Below are 22,158 nucleotides of genomic sequence, written 5' to 3' on the forward strand. Positions count from 1 at the left end.
AAGGTTCTTTGGTACATTCCCATTATTCCACATCTTGAATTGACATACCCAGATTGTACCTTGACTTCTGTTGCTCAACTAGAAACGCAGGCTTAAGAAGGGGTCCCTATAGTGATAGTTGTGCATCTGCCAATGACCATATATAAATTGATACATGTAACCTTCTTCAAATATTTTTGCATCACTAAAAGTTCTTAATATTTAACAGTTGTGTGCAATCTGATTTTGTTTAACAAAGTTCAGTCAAATTTTATAAAAAATTTGACTTGGCAATTTGAGAGCCCTATGTCGATAATATAATGCCTTTCAATAAGCGTGCTTGAATTGGGCAACCCAAAATTTAATGGTAGATATTGGGTATTTTATGGTGAGCTGAATCAATTCTTGAAGTTTCAAAAATGGGTCCTCTCCAAATTTGCCACTTTTCATACATATCGGTTTCTGTAACAATGCTTGGATTGGGAAAATGAAGGCATTACTTATCCATCCAGTCTTTCTCAATGCCCCCCACTTCTTAACAATATCTTTATCTTTTTACACACATACACATCTCCATGCATAAGAATTTAGAAGGAACTGAACTTATGATACAACTTTGAAGAACTTCAATTGTGTACTTGAAGGTGCAGAGATTGCATGAAGCGGGTATTATAGCACAAGAAATTATTTGTTTCTTCTCAAGGTGTGTTTGGACTTGTTTGAATGCATCTTATTTCTACTTAGTTTATTCAATCAGATATGATGGCAAAATTAGCTTTGATGGCTATTTAATTTTGGGGAAGTTGTGTCATTGGAACATTTCAATTCAAGTATGTTAATGGCAAGAGATCATCAGGAAAATCTTATCTTCCTCAAAGGTAGAGGACTCATTCCTTGTCATATGCACCATTGCATGCTCCCAGTTCACACCCTCTTTACCATTCTTCTACAATGGGTAAATGAACTTACATATTCATTCTCTATTAGGAGCTTTCATTTAATGAAATTGAATTATGGGTGCTCCAAGAGTCGGAGCATTCTAATTTTATCTATTTTTTTAACATTTCAAGTCGTGTAGATATTACAGAAACCTGAATCTAGTAACACATTTTGTGCCATATGATAGATATTATGTTTTTTATTATTCCAAAACAATGTTTCAGCAACATCAATGGAACAAAAAAATTCAGCAAGCCATGAAAGCCACCATCTCAGAGTTCTAATCCTTGCGGCTATCATCTTTGCACCATTCCTTATTGGATCCATCTTGCTATTTTCATATTGTAGTTGGGTGCACAAGAGAAATTCATATCTAGTTCATCCACCATCTCAAGTTGAAGCATATGAAAGACGAGTACACATTGATGGTTCAGGTTTTCTTCTCTTTTCTTAATGGTTGAAAAACTTCCTATGGGATCCTCTTCTATAGACGTTAAGCTTACAATTTGTGAAGTTCGAATAAGCATCATCATAATCTCTTTATGGGATTCAGGGCCGTAGATACATCCATTTAAGGACGTTTTGGGCATTCTTATTGCAGTCCTTTTTTGGTCCCAAATGGAATTAAAAGTAGTTTACTAATAAAACTTTGAACGAACTTGTCTTTTTAGATGGCCGTAAGGGAATATCACTTGGGCCATTGATTAATCATTGAGCTCGTTCCAAATTACAAAGAGGAGAGAATGTGCATCAGCAATCGATTAGCTTGCTTTGCATGAGGCAACAAATAATTTCAGTAGTTATAATCTTCTGGGAAAGGGCAGCTTTGGTTGTGTAAATCAAGCTCAGTTCCATGATGGATTTTGTGTTGCTATGAAGAAGCTGAATGGCAATAGACAACAGGCAAAGGAAGAATTTTAGATATGTAAATTAAAATTCTAATTGTCTACATTAGCCCTGTTCTATTAATGTTTTTCTTTGGGATTCATGACACGGCTTAACTTTTCTATAATACTAAAGTCACTTTTGTTGTTTCGCTTTTGAATCGATGATTCAATAATGTTGATATCTCTTTTCTTGTTTCACTTTTTGGTTTAATGACTAATAATTCTGGGATCCCTTTTCTTATATCATTTGTCCAAATATCTTAATATACAGACTTGGTTGTTCATGTCGACTTTGAATGCTTCAATAGTATTGAAGTGTCTATGTTACTAATTTTTTTCATGTTGTCCATGGCTAACATTTTTCTTTTCTAATGGAATGTTACTTCAAATGTACCACATTGAGTCACTAACTACAAATTTCAATTGAAATAACTTTTGAATATATGTAAGAAATTATTGTTCCAATGTGTACTCTAGAAAAATCTGTTAGGCAAATTCGTCAATGTTTCTTTCAAAATCCAATTTAACTACTTCTTGTAGATTTTATAAGTCTAGTTGTATCAAGCACTAATAGGTCGATATTTTGGTGTAATGGCAACAAAATTTGTAACAAGTGGTATCAGAGCTCGATCTCATTTGAGTCCTTTCGATTAATGTCAAAGGCTAGATTGGTAACAAATTGGTAAGCACTTCCCTCAGAATTTGTACCATTATTTAACCACTTCTAATAAGAATGTCACCTTCATGAAAACTCACAAAGATGTTATATTATATAACAGCACCACCCCTACCAGTGCTCCACCATTGTTCACCCACTGTCCCTCTGCCATCTCCAAATTTAAACCCTCGTTCTCATCTGTGAAACCCTGCATCCCTGCATCTTTTGTCAATAAATTACTGTTGAGATTGTCGATTTAGTAGTAAATTCCTCTTTTGAGACTAATGCCATGGATCGGAATAAATCTACCATTTCTATCTGACATTAATAGTTCAATTTTTTTATGCAACAACATATACTTATAATAAATATATGCAGCTGTGGAAAACACATAACAACTTTGGGTTTTTTTGTCTTGAGACAGATTCCTGTCAAAGAGTTTTCTTGTTTTCCACACAGTCAATTTTCTTGTCCATTGTGGTGTTAACAAAAATAGTGAGAAGCGGTTACAAGGGTTTGTTCAGAATTTATTCTGATGGGAAGAGTAATGGGTTAATTGTATTTTTGTCCACACAATCATTACATCCTGATCTGCTCTATTCATTGGCATTTTCTTTTCCAGTCTTCTTCATCACATTAAATCTTTAGTTATATTTGTTTTCAAGTGAGATTCTATACTCATTTATTATTCTTTTTCAATTACTAACCTTATCCCATTTTTATTCACTTTTAATTCTAAATAGGTTCAATAAGCCTCCTAAAGCGGTTATGGGCTGTTAAAACTTCTAAATAGACCATCCTTTGTTTTGGCATTGTTCTATCTCTTTTCTAATACCTATTCAATTAGTTTGAGTTAAAATGGTTTGAGTCAATAGTGATAATTATTTGAGCCAAGAGCATATTCTCCATGTTTTTCTTTTGTAAAAAGAAAGATAGTGCAACAGAATCTAAAGTCATTATGCCCTAAATATTACAGAGCAATGAAGCATTTACACGAGCACTGCGATCCATCTATCATTCACTGTGATTTGAAATCATCAAATGTTCTCCTTGATGCAAACTACAATGCCAAAGTAAGTAAATTTGATTGTAAGGGAATGCTCGTCAAGGTAGAGTCCAAACTAAAAAACCTTATACTTGATTGTTGAATATGTTAAAGAAGAAACAAATGCCAGTTAATTTACAGACTGGAACTGACCTGAATTGCTTGATGTATTTTTTAAATGTTGAGATGCATATACTAATGATTTTTTTGTTGCTGCAGGCCAAGCCACAGCTGACAGACAGGTCAAAGCTTCCAACTATTGTGGATCCTGTGATTAAAGAGTTGCTGAACTTGAAACATCTTTAGCAAGTAAGTTGCATGCAAAATATTTCTTTTGAAGGGAATTGACATTATTTTTAAAAATACATTAAGTTTACACAATTTTACTCATGTTTTGGTGGATAAAAACTTAACATTCTTCCACATTTCTTGCCCATTTTATTGCATATCTGAAATAAGACATAATCTTGCCATTTTCCAATAGCTAAATGTCTTTAACTATGATTGGAATTTGGCATAAAATGTATTTTTAAGGTTAGATTGTCAGCTAGTTCTAGTTGATTGCCATTTGAAAATTAGAGGTGTTAATCCTTTCATTGAAGCGAAAATTTATAGTGCACTACATATCATCACACTTACCCAAAAAATTTGAGCCAAACTCTGAAAGTCCCATTGAATCTATAGAAGGAAGAGAAGAAATGGATTATCTAGATTGAAAGTCATTTTCCACTTCATAATCTTAGCAAGAAGAACATCATAAGCGCTTGTGAACCAAGTATTTATGATGAAGCGAGAAGGAAAGAAAAATGAAAAAATGTGTTGAGTCGAGAGATAGACATTGGAAAGAAAGCCATTGATTATAAAAAGTATTAAGATCAAGTTTTAAAATAATGTTTTAATTGACAAGGACAAAGCAAGATTAGAGCTAAAGAGCAACACATTGAAGATTGAGGAATCTTTGCTCTAGTTGCAAAGATAATTATGATTAGAATGTTAACAACGCTTGTTTCCAATCATAGTTAGAATATCCACCAAATAGATATGAAGTACATTCCTAAATGAAGATCTAAAAACCCAATTTTGTTAGAAAAGAAAAGGAACACATGGTATGTCACTTGAAAAGACACTATATGATTTGAAATGAACTCCATGATATTAGTATTCAAAACCAAATAAGTACTTTCCCCAAAGGAAATTGATTTTTTTAAGACCCAATTTATACATCAAGAAGTCTAATTGCATGTTATTGTTCCTTCAAAATTTTGGTCATAGGGTATTAGTTTATTAACCATTGTACTTGCTTTTAAATTAATAAAATCTGTTGTTTCTGGGCTTTTTTGACTATTTTTTCTGTACTGTACGGACTCCTAAAGGTTGTACGGTGGCTATTTTGCATTGAAAAGTTGGAGGTTGAATTTTATGGAGTTTTGGCATTGGTTTCAAGGAGAGATCTGATTTCATTTGCAAGTTATATATTTTTCTTCCTTGTTGCCTGTGAAACCCTCAAAATAAGGGTTTTTGCCAAAGGAATGGCCCTAGTTTGAATTCCCACTGTTGGAATTTTCTCCAATTTGGTATGGAGCAAACTAGGGCATTGTATTATCAAATATCAAAATCCTGGAGGTAGGAGATTGCAGAAAGCATTTTTAAGAGCAAGCCCTAGGTCTAATAAGACTCATGTATTAGACCTTGTTTTTGCAATTTGATGAGTTAGAGTGATAAAAGGAACTTGGGACTTGGTGTGGAGGCAAGGCATCTTAAATTTGACCAGGAGGACACACTATCATTGAAGAATTTGATCCATGCACCCATATTTTTAACCTTTTCATTCTAGACCAAGCCTAAAGTTGCTAATTAGGCTTGTGTGCAAGATTAAGGTTAGGGTATGCTGGAGTGGAGTTAGTTTTGAAACTTTGGAGTCTTTTGGCACTTTGAAAAGGGTGTTTGAATTTGTCTTTTGTTTTCCTAGTCCTTTGTAAACATTTTGAGTTATTGGTGGAAAACAGTGTTAATAAACCTAAGTGCTTGTTTGGTTGGTTGCAACAGTTTGCTTGGTAAGTGGTTGGCAGGGTTTCCAACCTTTGTTACACCTTGTTTTGTTCATATATGAGTTTTTCCAAACTATCCTTGGTGCTTGGGAGTCCTGGAGGATCCAATTGCATTCTTGGTTGTGTGTATGGTATAAGAGTAAAGTGCTGCAATTTACCTTATGACTAGTAACAATAGGTATGCCATATACCTAATTTTTTTTGGGTGTGTTAATGTTTGTTTGGGTTCCCTTGGATGTTAGGAATGTTGGGGTTGCTTGATCACCTTGTGCCAAGGTTGGTGCATGATGCTTCGGTTGTATAAGTGAGAAGAAGAAGAGTTGCAACATTTCATGAAGTGTTGGGTCTGTGACTTAGAGCAGCAGCAACAAACCTCAGTAAGGTCCTCCTTGTAAGGTGAGTCAAGCCTTGTATAACCTTGTGGAGGTTGTAGAAGATTGGATGGTGATTTTAGTTGCTTTGTTGTTCCAAGGTGCAAAATTTTTTTGGGTTAATGGTCAATTGCATATTTTATTTTGGTCGTAGGGTATTGGTCAAAGTATTCACAGCTTCCCATACGGCTAGGTGAAGAAGAAACAATAAGAAAATTGATAAATCATCAAAAGTTTGCTATTGACAAACCAAAATATACTGATCCACATGTAAAGGAAAATGCATTGTTGTAAGCTCACTTTTCAAGGCATGTCATAGCTGGCAACCTAACACTAGATCAGCGAGCTTCTTTTTGCTAACCAGCTTCTTCAAGCTATGGTGGATGATATTTCTAGTAATGGTTGGTTCAATCCAGCTCTTGTAGTAATGGAATTGAGCCAAATGGTTACACAAGGTCTTTGGGACTGTGATTTTGTCTTGTTACAGCTTCCACATTTCACCAAGGAACTTGCTAAAAAGTGCCATGAAAATATAGGGAAAAACATTGAAACTATTTTTGATTTAGTTGAGATGGAGGATGATGAAAGGCGTGAATTGTTACAAATGATAGATTCACAGCTATTAGACATTGCTCATTTTTGTAATCACTTCCCAAACATTGATTTGGCATATGACATAGTTGATAGTGATGATGTGAGGGCTGGAGAGAATGTAATAGTACAGGCCACTCTAGAAAGAGATCTTGAAGGTAGACATGAGTTGGGTCCAGTTGATGCACCAAGGTATCCCAAAGCAAAGGAAGAAGTATGGTGGCTAGTAATTGGGGATTTAAAAAGCAATCAACTATTGGCCATTAAGAGGGTATTGCTCCAAAGGAAGACTAAAGTCAAGCTTGGGTTTACTGCACCTTCAGAGCTTGGAGAGAAGACATATACACTATATTTCATGTGTGATTGATAGCTTGGGTGTGATCAAGAGTACACTTTCACAGTCAATGTGAATGAAGCAGAAGATGAAGAAAATGCAAAGGAGTGAATGTTATTTATCGAGTACCACAGTTGTATAAATTTTGCATGAAGTTGATATGGTCAATATATGATGATGGAGAAAGATTGTGTGGCAAAACTCTGCAACTCAAATATACAGGCTCACAGAATAAGTTTCATCTAGTAACTTGAATGCTTTTACCATGGGTTTCAGTGATACATGATTTCAGTTAAAAATTCATTAATAAATAGCTCTTGCCATTGGCTTCACCAATCTATGATTTCAATACAACAAATCATTACTAACGCTAATATTAAGATCAATTGTGCCATGCTTGCATTTAATGCAACCCATTAATTGGGAATCAAGACTTTAGCAAACTAGCTAAGTGTACTTGTGGTTACTGTGTTGAGCTTGTAATAACTTAAATAGTTAATACTATTTTCACAGCATAGAAGTATCTGGAACCCCCCCTCAATGACCAAATTTTTCTCATGTTCCTCTTTGTGAAAATACTTGAACCTAGAAAGGACCTTGTCCAAATTTACTAAGTCCCTTATAGAAGGATAGACATTGAAAATTGAAAGAAAACCTTTAAATTCTATTGGAAAATTCTCCTGATAATCATCATATGGGACGAATGGAATGAAAGAAACTCAGTGATGGAATGAAAGAATATTAGTAATATCAAGACAATTTGATATTAATTAGTTAGTTTAATTAATTTCTTAGGCAAAATATATGAGGAAGAAAGACATTACATTAGTGTAGACTATAGTAAATGACTTGGACACTTAGATATTAGGAAATTTGTACTTGTTTCAAATTGAAACATTTAAGTCCCATTGAATTCTCAAGCATTACTGGAAGAAGTAAAGTAGAAAAAGATTAAGATATTTGAAGCTTGATAAGTAGGAGATATTTTACACAAGAAGTCAAATTGTGATCTTACTATTAGGATTCAGTTATGTGTTTTTGAGGCAAACAAGCATATTATGATTTAGCAGGCAAGTTTATATTAGAATTACAGTTTATAAAATATCTTAATATCATACATTTGTACTCCAAAGTTGAGTCCCAAAAATCTTTGTTGGTATTTGTGCTTTTGAAGTTTTCTTTTGTGTACATTTTGTGCTGTATTAGTTGGTTTTCTAAATAAAAATCTGTTCCCATATTTAACTTTATTCTCACCTGAGAACTCACTAGTGTTATTCCAAGGAGTTTCAGGTAGGAATTGTAACAAAGCAAGCATGTTTTGAATCTATTTTATCAGTTTCTATGGAGTTTTATACTAATATGAATTATAACATTCATGAGAATCCAAAATGTCTATAGTTTTTTTAACTGAATTTCTATAAAATGTGCTCCAAAAAAGTACTTTCAAGGATGAAAGTGATGATGATATAGATCTGGATGAACAATTTGTACTTCAAGCGCTACACCAAAAGTGCCAGAAGAAAACATCAGTGATGATGAGATTGTTGAATCAGACATTGAACTTGACAATGAAGGAGTTGATGAACCAGACAATGACCCCCCACAGAAAGTAAGGTTTTGATTGATAATATTTTCTATTGAAAACTAAAATATGTATGTCATAGTACATTCTGAGTCTGAGTTAGTATTGCTTTTGGAGCTTCTACATGATTGATGTTGTTAACATCAACTCCTTAATTAACATATGTAGTTACTGACATATGGGAAATCCCTCGGTTGAAGTAATTGAAGAGCAATGAGATTCTACCTAAGAAGCCAAGGGCAAAGCAATGGAGGAAATGTCAAATGGTATAACTCTTTGCTAATAGAATTCGTAGAGTGGTTGTCATATATTATTTCTAGAAGGGTATCACATAGATTACCTTTTGCATTTGTTCTAATCTCAGAGTTTCTCAGGTGATTTGGAAGAGGCTATAAACCATCTTATAGATCATTGGTGATTGTGTCACTTCTTATAGGATCATTGATTGCCAAGGAGGTCTCCCCAACACAAAATCCTCAACTGGCTTTGCACTTGGCCCTGACTGCAACATTCTTTGCTGAGATTTTTCAAGCAAGCATGGGCATTTTTAGGTTGATGATTTACATGTCTAATAATGCAATAATGTCACTATGCAAGCCTCTCAATGTCTGCCCTTCATAGGATTCTTCTTTTATAGAGAAGATACATGTGACTGTACATAATTGAGTGCGAGGCTTACACTAAAAACTCATGTAATTCAATGGTTTTAACAAGTCCCATATTTTTATTTTTAGTTATGTAATTATGCTTATTTGGGATGGCATGAGAAAGTCATACTGATTTATATAACTATTTAAAGTTCATGGACAACACTAGAATTTTTTTCAGTGGAGCCAAACAGCTAGATTTTGGTCACTAATAGTATGTGTCACATCATTTATGATTCTACTACAGGTTGGGATTCATTATAGACTTTCTATTGCATGCAACTATCGTGGGTTTCATGGCTGGAGCAGCCACTATTGTTTCTCTCCAATAGCTAAAAGACATTCTTGGTCTTCAACATTTTACTACAGAGACAGACATAGTGTCTACCATGAGATCAGTATGGGGACAAACTCACAAGGTATGTTTATATGCAATGAATCAGCAACCTCATGATTTGAATACATCTGGAGTAAAGAATTTGTTCTTGAATAAACTATATTGCCAACTTATTGTTATTGTCTTCTTGTAATTGTATCGATGTGCAGTGGAGGTGGGAGACCATAGTGCTTGGAATATGATTTCTCTCTTTTCTACTCATCACTTGTCAAATTGTTAGTATTATAACATAACTTCGTGATTCTCTTTCATTTTTCTATCCATATAATACCTAGCCTTTATAATGACAAGAAGAAACAACATGGAATGACTGATGTCTGATATGGTGTTGATCTATTTTTTCATTCTTGTGGGTTGATTTGACGGAGTAAGAAAAATTCTAAGCTAATCTGGATATCAACAGCTACTCCTCTGACATGTGTAATTCTTAGTAGCATGCTGGTGTTCGCTACACATGCTGATAAACACGGGGTTGAGATTGTATGAGTTTCTATCACCAACTATTCTATATTGTCTTGTATTCATTTCTGCACAATGTGTTCAAGTCACTCACATCTAAGTATGGTAGAATGAATCACTTATTATTATGATCTATACATGTTTAGTATCACTACCCAAAAGATACTAGTTATTTAGCAAGTTTGAAACACGATGGGTATGGAGCAATTTGTTTGATATTATGTCTAATTGCTATTCTAAACATGATTTTTTGGTCCTAAAATGCATGTTTCTTTTGCTAATGTTTTTGTGGGTGGCTTGAAACAGGTTGGTCACTTAAAAAGTGGTTTGATCCCATTAACTGTTGAATTCTTTTTTTTTGAGGCCAAATATTTAAAGACCCTTGTGAAGGCAGGTTTGATAATTGGCATCATCACACTCACTGTAAGAGCTAATCCCTTGAATTATTTTCATTGGCTGGTAATTTATTACCTCTAGCTGATTTAAATGAGTCCCGTGCAGGAAGGAATAGCAGTTGGCAGAACTTTTGCACTGTTCAAGAACTACAATATTGATGGCAATAAAGAGATGATTGCCATTGGTATGATGAACATTGTAGGTTCATGCACATCTTGCTACATCACAATTGGTAATTACTGCAACACATTTAATTTGTTGAGTTACAAAACATTATATGACTACTCTGAGTCTTTATTGCATTCAAAGCATGAAATTTAGTACTGGTTCTAAGTTTTCATAGCAATCAAACTATGGATTTTGTATTGATTCTAAGACTTTATATTATTCAAACCATGGATTCTAATGTTAATTCTAGGTTTTAATGGCATTCAAAACATGAACTGTAGAAGAATTTATATGGTCTGAAGGTATGTTGCCCCACACTTCTCGTTACCATCCTTGTAGTCAAATGTTGTTCTTGGACTCCTGGGATATTATTATTGGGTAAAACTTAAACGGTCTTGAATTTGTTTGTTTGCTTTTGCTATTTGGGGTTCTGGGTTTCTAAAATATCTCAACAATGAAAAAGAATATGTTGACCAACTCTCTAGTAGGTTCCTCTTTATTTGGTACTTCACATGGGTTGCTAGACCTCAAGGTGCTTCTTTTATTCAGCAAGTGGCGAGTGCTTAACCTTGAGAACCTTGTAGTCTCATTGTTCTTGCCTTCACGCTTCTCAATCTCGTGATCAAGCACCAAAATCTCTGATGTAGGGCCAATGCTTAACTAGTGGATGAGGGAAAAAAGGTGATTGAGGATGTGGATAAAGATAGACGTTATGCAATTGATGCGTCAATTGTAAGAATTATGAAGAGTAGAAAAGTTTTAGCACACTAACAACTTGTTATGGAGTGTGTTGAGCAACTTGGATGGATGTTCAAGGTGAATTGCCTGATTGGATGCTAGATACTTTTTTTTGCATCACTAGTACTTTAGATTTGCTTTCTAATTTCCCACAAGGAATGGGTTTATACCTGTGTGAATTTGTAAAAAGTGGTCTTTTCTTTTTTCAGTAGATTGTCCTTTATCCATAAGAAAATGATATACCTGGATAAGTAGGCATATTGACATACCTAGGAACTGGCATTATGTCATGGGACTCAGCCAACAATATATTTGTACCAAGTATAGTGCACTATAATGGTACTGTTCATACAATGTTGATATTTACTCAAGAGGACTATTTTTATTTAGTTTTATTGGCCAAGTTTCCTTTTCAGTTTGATTTTGTGCTGGTGACACTTCAGACTCAAATGCCTACAAATGCTTCATGCAGTGTCTAGTCTCGAGCCCTAATCACTAGGAAAGCTCCTAGCTCTTATTACAGTTTACTTACTGCAATGTCACATCTACTTTGCATGTGATTCTATTGACCTAAAGGATCCTTAACCACAAACAATAGTAGTCTCCTCTACCCAAGATAATACAACTTTGCTTGGATTTAAACAAGAAAATTGTAGCAACATTATTATTGAGGATTTGTGTCTGCTTAGAAACTTCTTATCTAAGAAAGCCTTCCTGAGGGTTACGAGCTTGTCTATTTTTCCTTTACATCAAAGGTTCAATGTGAGCATGTTGCTAAGAGCCTACCCAAGGTTACAAATGCAAAGTGAACTGGTTTTTGATTGCCTCCTGTGGGGTGTAGAGCACATGGAGAGATTGCTTGCTTATTTAGAGTTTTGTTTCTCATCCTTTTCCTAAATATCATATCAAAGAAAATACAAAGAGCTCGCACAAGTTTGTATGATTCTCTTTCTAATTTTGGCAGACAGAAAACTATTATGGCTTGAGACTATGTTCAACATAATTTACAACCTCAACAAGAGTTGGAATCCCAGTTTTATATGTATGTGGCATTGGTTGTAGTAACAAGAATGTCACTACATCATCTGGATATATTCAAAAAATCAATATGCATATCCTGCAATATTGGCTTGCTATTAGACGACATTTCATGGAGGCAATCAATACAATAGTTCAAATGCCTTACCTATGATTCCACATTTTGCATGCATGTCTACCAGGGTAGTTGCAACTTAAACAGATATATTCTCTCAATATATCTAATTTGTGCATATTCAACAACCATGGCTTTTGATGACCACATTACGTTCAGGCATCCTGTCAAACAGTTCACATGACTTATCTATGCTTCCATTTTGCAAGCATGTCTCCCAAGGCAAATGCCACTACTTCATCTATACCGTCTGACAAAATCCTTTATGCTTTGATGGATGTCTATAGCTTATCCCAAAGCTCTCATTCAACAATTATGAGATGGCCAATCAAGAGGAAACAGTTGAGAGCTTAGAGTGACACAATTTTTAGATGATCATATGAAATGAAATGGGTGTGTGAGTAGAAAGAAACTAGAAAGACATTGTGTATAGTTGAAGGCATGAAATGGATGGTTTTGGAGCATTCAGCACAGACACTCAGCATTTAGTACATATCATCATTCAAGATCAAATGGGTGTGTGGGATTATACACATAGTGAATAATAAAGGAGGGAATTGAACCCTTCCTAAGGCTCACACTTGTTGAGGTCCACTTTGGTAAGGGCCCTTCTGGTGAAATTTTTGTCGAAAACCTTTCTAATGAGATAATGTGTTATGAGCTCTTCATCAGTGGGATGGAACGTGAATCCAGGAGGCAGTTGTGCATCACCCATATCATGACTGTAACTAAAGTTAAGGATATATTACACTATCTCACTATCTGACAACTTATGCTCGATGTATATTACTTGTTCGGCATGAACTAAGTTCTATCTAGTAAATGACTTAAGTGTATTACTACTCATATGTCAAAACCAATCTGAGATTAACAATCTTCCCCTTTAACATGAGTGGTAAAAACACTTGGTCATGCATAAATAACCTTAACTTATGAGCATAACTTAGATAATCTCTATTCAGTACTCAGCTTGCATACACAATTTCAAAACTTCAAAATTTTGCAAAACTTGTGACTTATCAGTCATACCTTAAAACTTTATAACTCTCCATGAGTTTATTGTTCTTTTCTAAATCTGAATACTCATGTTGAGTAAATCTATTGTACTATTGTATCTATTTTTGTACTGACTCCCCCTTAGTATGGTCTCCCCCAAAACTTATTCATTCTCCCCTTTTGTCTTTTTCAAAATTCATTCTCTCCCTTTTTGAGACTTATGTCATGGGTGGCACATGAATAGTGTGTTTGTGCGAGAATGATTTATGGACCTCCATTATAATCTTTAGTGTTGCATCCCAGTTGTCACATGATACCTCTTGTGATTTGATTTGAATGTCTAACTCAGTAGCAAGGTTAACCAGGCCTTCGTGAGTAGAAAGATGGGGATCTTTCTTCATCAATATTTTTGCAAAGGCTAGTTCCTTGTGCAACACATCCATGTAAGGGGTCAACATGGACTAGATGATGATTAGTGTAGCCTAAATGTTAGCATCTTGAGCTTGTAATATTGCTAACTGACCTTGTGTTGAAAGCAAATTTATAAAATGAGACTAACTTTGACAAAGAAATTGTTGTAGGATTTTACTTGTTGACTTCAAATCTCCCTCCAAGTGGTCAATGTGTCTTTATATTTCTTGTGTGAATAGAGTTACATCACACAACTTGGTGTAAAGAGAGAAACTATTCTCCAACATCTTCTTCACACCATCAATTTTAATTGCTAACTCAACCTGACATAGTGTAATGGTACTAGATACCTTTTCATTTACCTTTGCTTGAAATTTCTTCTCAGACCATTCTAGTAATTTTACATTTGTGTCTAGGTCTTCATCATTTATCTTATCCACAATGTTTTCCAACTACTAAGTCTTCATCAGGCACAAGTAGGCTAAATGCATCAAGAAATATGTCCTTGATGTCATGTAGTGCTTGCTGTTCATGCCTATGCTCCCTTTTGAGTAGATCTTGGTGTTTCTTTCTAGCTAGAGCATCTTGCAATATGCTCATTTTATCTATGGCGATTGATGCAAGATTAAAATTTGGAAGTTCAATAACCTTATCTAAGTTTATATCACCATAATATGTAACTTCATCAACCTTAGATGTACTAGGACTAGGCTGTGATGACTGTAATGGTGTAGCTTCTACACTTGGCCTATGAAGTGCTTGACTAGGAATAGGAGTATCAGTACCTGGTAAGGTAACCAATGTCTGAATTGTTATATGTTCCTCTAGTTTCAAAGTCAAGATTGAATCTTCAGTTCTATCCTCCTCCTTTTCTATGATATCTATTTCACCTTGTGCTTGTGTTGTGGGTGTAGGATTGGCTTCCTGACCTATTTAGATTTGTGTCCTCTCTTTCTCAACTATTGAAACTATTTGTACTAAAACATTTTGCACTAGTGTGATGACATGTGATTTCACTATGTCCTTACTTTGATATACTACAATAGGAATTTTAGGTTGTACTTATGTAGATTAAGGGGAGGCAATAGATAATTCTTGAGTTTTCTACCCTACAGATGCCAATTCTACCTTCTTAATCTCATCCACACTCACTAATATAGGATGGCTGCATAGTTTTGCCTTGGTGATGGAATCAATCAATATCTTGTTCATATCCTCCTCTATTAAGGGATTTGTGTTCTGAGTGGTGTTGTTAGAGACATCCTTGATCTTTACTATTTTTGCTTGTTGATCTGCTCTTCCTTAGTTGTAGCCTTTGCATCTGCTTCTTTCACAGTGCCTTCCTCATGTCCTTCCCTTAAAAATTTTTCCTTTGTTATCTCAACTATACTCTTGTTCAACTTTGTCTCCACCTACTTCCATAGGTGTCAATGGCCATCCCTCTCTTATTCCATATTGCCCCTGTATTCTTCTCAATTGCCTCTTTTGCATCGCTCCTCATAGTCTTTGATCTATCTAGGGTAAGATGCCTTGTTACTCTTTGAATAATCCTCTGTGTGATCTTGATAGGGTCATCTTCTAACCATATAGACTTGTCATGTATTATGTTGAGAGCTATCTTAATCCACTTTGTCTTGAATACATTAGGAAAATCTAGGGCACGAGTTAACCCTTTTCTCTCTAAACTTTTGTTTTCCTCTTTTAGCACTCTATTTTCACGCAATTTTCCATTCAAGTCTTTGATTTCCATGTCTCCTATACTCCCTACCTTACAAGTGTAGCAACACCTTACATCTTATATCATTAAAAATTGTGGTGGTATCATAGATAATGCACCAACCAGTCTCCTTTGTATGCAATATTAGGAATTGCTCAAAAATATGGTTGTATAATCTCATTAATAATTAACTATACATTTAAAACCTATTTTCTTTCCTTAACCATAGTAGTAGAAGAGCTAGACACCATTACAACTATCTAGGTTTTGTGTAAATTCAAACAATGTAGTTCAACACACAATAAATACCTTGAAAAACATGATGTTTGGTGGTAATTAGCAGTTGAATCTAGTTTACAAATACTTGAATTGATTTTTCCAATTCACCTTATACTCTTCGTACTCTCTTCAATCTCAAATGATTGCAAATGAGTCAAAAAATGACCATATAACCCTTGAAACTTCGCAATAAATCCTCAGTTCTTACACAGCTGTAAGCTTGGCTCCAATAGTAATTTTGACTCACTTGGATTCCATATAATTTCTATCATGCTCGACAACCACATCGAGATTGAACAACACTATCACTTTTGGTAGCTCGACATCAACCAAATTTTTACTCAGCAGCAACAATGGAACTTTTCATGTTCAACAACAACATGAAAACTTATAGATTTCTTCTAGGTTCTAACCAATACTTTGCATCTTAATTTATGCATATATGATCTTTTCAGAACTGAATCCTTGGAACTAATGTATAATTGAACTTTGAAATATTAGTCCCACACATACCTCTTGATTACTTAGTTGGGGGTGGTGTGATCACCTGATCCATTAGATGAAGTCATCCCATCTGAACTTGATGTGCTACAATCTTCCTTTTTCTTCCATGTCTTGTTCATCTCCACTTTGAATTCTTCAATATCAGCCTTTCCTTTGCCTTTATTGAATTCACTTCTAGGTGCTTTTGACCTTGTTGGACAATGTTTGCTAATGTGACCAGTCTTCAAACAACTAAAACATGTAGTTTGGCTCAACCATCTACTATACTCACTTTTGAAATGTGTTCTAATGCATTTCTCAGCAACATGTCCATACTCTTGACAATAGTGACAATTGTACCTTGTATTGTAATCCCAATTATAGGATCTTTCAGTATGGTTTACCTTAGCTTTCTTGTTTGATGACCAATTAGGCTTGGATCTACACTCATATGCTTTATGTTCATACTTCTTACAGTTGTAGTAGTAACTTTCAAATCTTTGTGTGCTTGTAGTCTTGTTCTTTCATTCATGTTCTTAATGTCCTTGATTGTTGCACTTATGACAGTTACCCATGAGTTTCTTCTTCAGGTTCTGATATGCAGTATTGCTCCTACGAACACTTGTTGTATGACCCATCTTTCCACAATTATGACAAGTAATTTTGTAGTTCTTACCTTTTTTGTTTCTTTGTTCACCACTTTTAGATGATTCTCCTTCTTCAATGTTGGTGACTCCCAATCCAGTAGTATCATCATTAAATCTAGGAGATCTCATCAGTTTCTCAAAATACTTGATGGCTTCACTAGGTTTGTTAAAACTTTCAATTAATTCTTTTTATCTTTTCAGGTCATTCCTTAGTTGTTCATTCTATAATTTTAGGGTTATGATCTCAACATCCTTTCCATTCAATTCATGATTGGTACTCATCATTTGATTCATTGTTTCTAGTTGCATGTGAGAAATCCTATTTACCTCTGATGTCTTCTCTTCTATTCAGTTGGTCAATATCCTTTTCTCGTCTTCAATCATGACTTTGTCTTCCTCATCTTTCTTTTTTCTGTTCGGTCACCTCACATAGCAATACTAATTGGACTTCTAGTTCTATCTTGAGATTTATGATCTCTTTGGTTAAGGTACTATTCTTTTCCAACATATTTGTAACTCTTGTATCAAATTCACTTGAGTTTCCATCTGCAAACAATTTAGTAGTGTCTTCCTCTTGGTAATGTGTGTCATTCTCCTCAATATTTGTCTTTTTCCTTCTCTTTAATGAGTACTTCAACTCGTCTCTTGCTTCATTCAGGTGATGTAGGGAAAGTTGCATTTCAATCTTGTGATTCTCAATAGTCTTTCCCAACTTGTGGACTTGCATCTTCAAGATCTTTCCTCAAAGTTGCAAAGCTTTCCTTCCCATATAACATTGCTCTGATACCAATTGTTGGAAATACAATAGGTAAATTAAATTCTAAGAGGGGGGTGGGGGGGGGGGGGGGTTAGATCTTCAAATCTTTAACCCTTTAAAACATTCACCACACATCCATGTCACAATTTGCATGTAAACTGAAATACCAAACTGATATTGAACACATTTATGACACAAGATATTTGGTTACCCAGAAACCCTCCACTAAGAAGGTAAAAATGGGGTGGGGATGACACCCAAAAATCTCCATTACTACATTTGTAAAGTGTGTCTAATGAAGGTTACAATGTTTGATCATAAACTATGATCTACCCTATAAAAGATCTACCTTGTTAAAGGCTTACAAGATTGTTAGATCTTACCCTGTTAAAGGATTTCAACACCCTATTAGAAGTATTCTTAATTAAACCTGGACTTAAACTTACAATGAAGTAAGCACCCTGTTAAAGGATTTACAGTAGCTTGTTAGGACTACTCTATTAAGAGATTTAACTAATTCACCTATTAGAACGTCTCAGCAATGATCTTGCAGTTAGCACTTTGCTTACTAGATAACAAATCACCTCTTTTCATGTATCTTTGATCGTCTATGATCAGATGTATCACTTATGTCCTCTAACTTCTTTCCTCTATTCTCCTCTAACTCATTTTGCAATTTATAACTTGATGATTATCACAATTCCTTAGTCACCATTAATGCTCTATTTGTGCATGGAATATTTTCTCTTCACACATACAATGTTTTAGGGTTTACCTTCCTTAAGAAGACCTAGGTGACTTAGGGTTAGGTATGAATCAATGATGGTGATTCATCCATTTTATCACTTAATCCATCCATTTAATTGATTGGTTGCATGTACTACATAGGGATCCTCAATATAGATTCATTCTTATCATCTAGAATTGCAAAACAATCCTTAAGTTAGCTAAAAAGTGGTTTGCATAGAAGTTTGTGCCATTACAAACAACTATGTCCAAAATTGTTTTACTTGGCACTTGAGGTCTTTGATGCTCAGAATTCACTATATCTTCAATTTTGTAACTTAGCCGTTGGATGACTCAGCATCCCTTGATCACTCGACATTTGAATCACTCAGCATCAATTGTCTGTTCAGCACTTGAGTGACTCAACACTTACTATTTACTCAACACATATTGTATATCTCACTTGACATACACTATTTGACAAATTATGCTTGGAATACATTACTTTTTTGGCATGAACTAAGTTCTATCTAGTAAATGACTTAAGTGTATTGTAACTCATATGTCAAAACCAATCTAAGATTAACATTTCCTTTTCTTTCCTTGATCTTTTTTGAATTCTCCACCCTTTCTACCTCACATTTTTCTCCCCTTTTATCTTTCTATGTTTTCTCCTTTTTCTTTTCTCTTTTTATCTTCCACCCCTTTACTTTATTATTCATGTCTTCTCCCCCCTTTCTTTCAACAATGACAAAGGGTAAAATGATGCATTGTAGCCTATCAAACACCTCTTTGTATAGAGCTTGAGGACTTTCAAGTTGCACCTACTAGGACTCTTTGAGATCAGTGAGAGCAATTATCTCACTACGAATGTCTACTATATGTTCTTCAATACCATCTAGGGTACTGACCAGTGGCTTGGCAAATAGTATGTCTTCATCCTTTATGTGTTCTTGAATGATACCTACCAAGGGTGACAGGAAACATTCAATTTCTAAGAGCTTGAGATCTTTGGTCTTGTTCAACCCTTAGCCTATGAACCGGGTCAGTGGTTTCTTGAGCCTTTATTGTATATTATGATGTTGAACTTATGAGAAGATCAAAAGTCTTGATGACTTTGTGAAGCTTTAGTTGATTTGTTCCATGCTTCTATTCAAGGTTGATTGTAAAGATACTTTAGTCAAAGACCTTTTATAGCATAGGGGTAATGCATTTTAAAACCTTATTCATTTCATCCTTTACTCATGCTAGAGTAATCTTTATGAGTTGAGTAAGATTCATGAGCTTTTCCCATCACTTTTCTTCAGCTTTCTTCTCTAGAAACTTTTCTATGTCTTCAACCTATCCTTCAATATTGTCAACTATTTGTGCAAGTTGATTAATTTGACCAATTTCTATACTATATACAACTTTTGATACTAACTCAATCATCAAATCTCTATTTTCAACCACTGTATGTGCCTATTGTTACCTTTTTCTTTCTTGATTGAACAGTTCATACTATTGAACCAATTTGGAGTATTTCTTAAGTTCTTTTGAAATCATTTTCCAAAAGTTCTCCTTTATTTTCTCAATCTCCTTCTTGATTTACTTCATTTCAATATCTTCTTCAACATCATATTCAAATAGCTCTCCTTCATCCTTTAAGCTAGATGGTGAGGATGTTAGAGGTGTCACCTGTAAGCCCTTCTATATTTTATTCTTTCCTATCTTCTTTTATAAGCTTAAATTTCACTTGGTTGACTTAGTTCTTCTTACACTTTTCTATCCTTTGGAAATTCTTCCTAACACTTTGGATTTTGTTGGTGTTTTTTCCTTATTAGATAATTTGACTTCCCTTCTTCAACCTTCATGCTCTAGTTATGGAATTTGTTCTTTCTCTAGAGTATCTTCCCTTACTAATGTTTTCTCCTTTTCTATAGGTTTCTTGTTTTTATGTATTTTCTACCTCTTAGGAGTTTCTCTCTTGTTGGTACATACTCCATCTCTAGAGTTCCTTCCTTATTTGGTGCCTAGTCTTTCTTAGGAGTTTGTACCTTCTCCTGTGTGACCTCCTTTACTGGAGTGTTCTCTTTGACAAATGTGTCTTCTTTGTCTAGTTATGTTTCTAGCTCAAGAGATTTTTCTTTTTCCTATGAGGCTTTCCTTATTGGTGTTTCCACCTTCTCTTAAGTGTCCTCTATGATAGGTGTGGCAAAACTTACCAGTATATCTTCTTCATTTTATTCCTTAGATGTCTTGGATTGAGAGAGTTGATTCTTCAGTTTTGTGATTTGTTTCGTGGACACTTGTAGATCTAAATTTTCATTTTCAATGGCTTTCTCTAACTTGTATACTTCCACTGTCTCTGATCTTTTCTCTCAATCTACTAAACTTTTGATAAGATAACCTTGCTCTGATACCAATTGTGGGAAATGTAATGCAAGCTAGCTGACTTAGGGGGGTAAATTAGGAACCACTTAAAACTTCATTCACTTAATCCACTTTGTTAGGCTATCTAATCTACTTGCATGCATGGAAAATAAAGCAATAAAGTAACAACACCATAACATAATATTTGGTAACCTAGAAACCCTCCAAGTAGAAGGTAAAACTAGGGTGGGGATCACACCCACAATGATTCACTACTACAGTAATAAAGTTGTCTTGATAACACTTACAATTGATCACTTCTGGTGATCTACTCAGTTAAGAGGAAAAAGGAATAGTTAGGTCCAAATTTTAAAATGATTTATACAATATAATTATGTACTTTGTTAGGAGTTTCAACAAAGGACTATTAGGTTCACCCTATTAAAGGAATTGGGACTGATGCACCTGTTAGGATGAATTAGTAGATTGATCTTTACTATGCAACTTTTTCTTTTGACGAAGATCCTTTCAAGTAAACTGATCACCTTACTATGATAGATGAGTCACTTCCCTTCCTCTATGCTTCTTGTAGCCTTCTAAATACTCAACTCTTTCATATTCGCTTGTATGCAATGTTCTTCAACTCGTAGTACTTCATTTGGATAACCAAAGTACCTTATATTTATATCCATCCAAAATTTTACATTAATAAGTTAGCTACAACTTTTATAGTTCCAAAAATAATTACCAAGTTAGCTCAGTATTGAGACTCGGGTCCAAAGGCTTACTCGGGTGATATTGTAGACACTTAGGAAATACTGTCACCTTGTCTAACTCTAGCACTCAGTTGATACTGGATGCCTAATTCATACTAATCACTCAACAAATTCGATTGGATCAGTTCACACTGCTTTGCTTGCTTGGTTATCATTCTAAAACAAGAATGCTAAGCTGAATCAGTTTACACTGGAGCTCAGTAGCCATTGTCAACTCGGTTGACACTATAACTTGATTCATTCATGAGCTCGGTTAACACTTCTATTTGGTAGCTCAGTTACTACTGACTTCTCATAATGACTAAGTGTTTTGGAACTAATTGAAAATATGTCTTTTCATAAGATTAAAAATCTCCCCCTTTGGCATTAGTGACAAAAACACTTATCATGCACAAAATTTGAAATCAAAATTCTTTAGTCAAACTCCCCTTTTGAGTGTGCTATGTTTTGTAGATCGGTTTGCATTGAAAAACATACAACTCGGTTTGAACTGAAAAATCTGGCTTTAATTTTTCAAAATTGTTTTTGTTTATCTTCTTTTTACATTTCTTTTGTTGTACATATTTCCTTCATTCTATACATATCTCCCCTTTATATATACATGTAAATAGACTTTCCCCTT

The 22,158-nt window shown here is 34.6% G+C and overlaps 1 pseudogene; it reads left to right on the forward strand.

Annotated features, from left to right (window-relative positions):
• Positions 1-702: 702 nt before the first annotated feature.
• On the forward strand, positions 703-1,839 carry LOC149530872 (uncharacterized; annotated as a pseudogene).
• The last annotated feature ends 20,319 nt before the right edge of the window (positions 1,840-22,158 follow it).

This window comes from Cupressus sempervirens, chromosome 11 (assembly GCF_028749045.1).
Source record: "Cupressus sempervirens isolate cs-2001-9-10 chromosome 11, ASM2874904v1, whole genome shotgun sequence".
Taxonomy (NCBI): domain Eukaryota; kingdom Viridiplantae; phylum Streptophyta; class Pinopsida; order Cupressales; family Cupressaceae; genus Cupressus; species Cupressus sempervirens.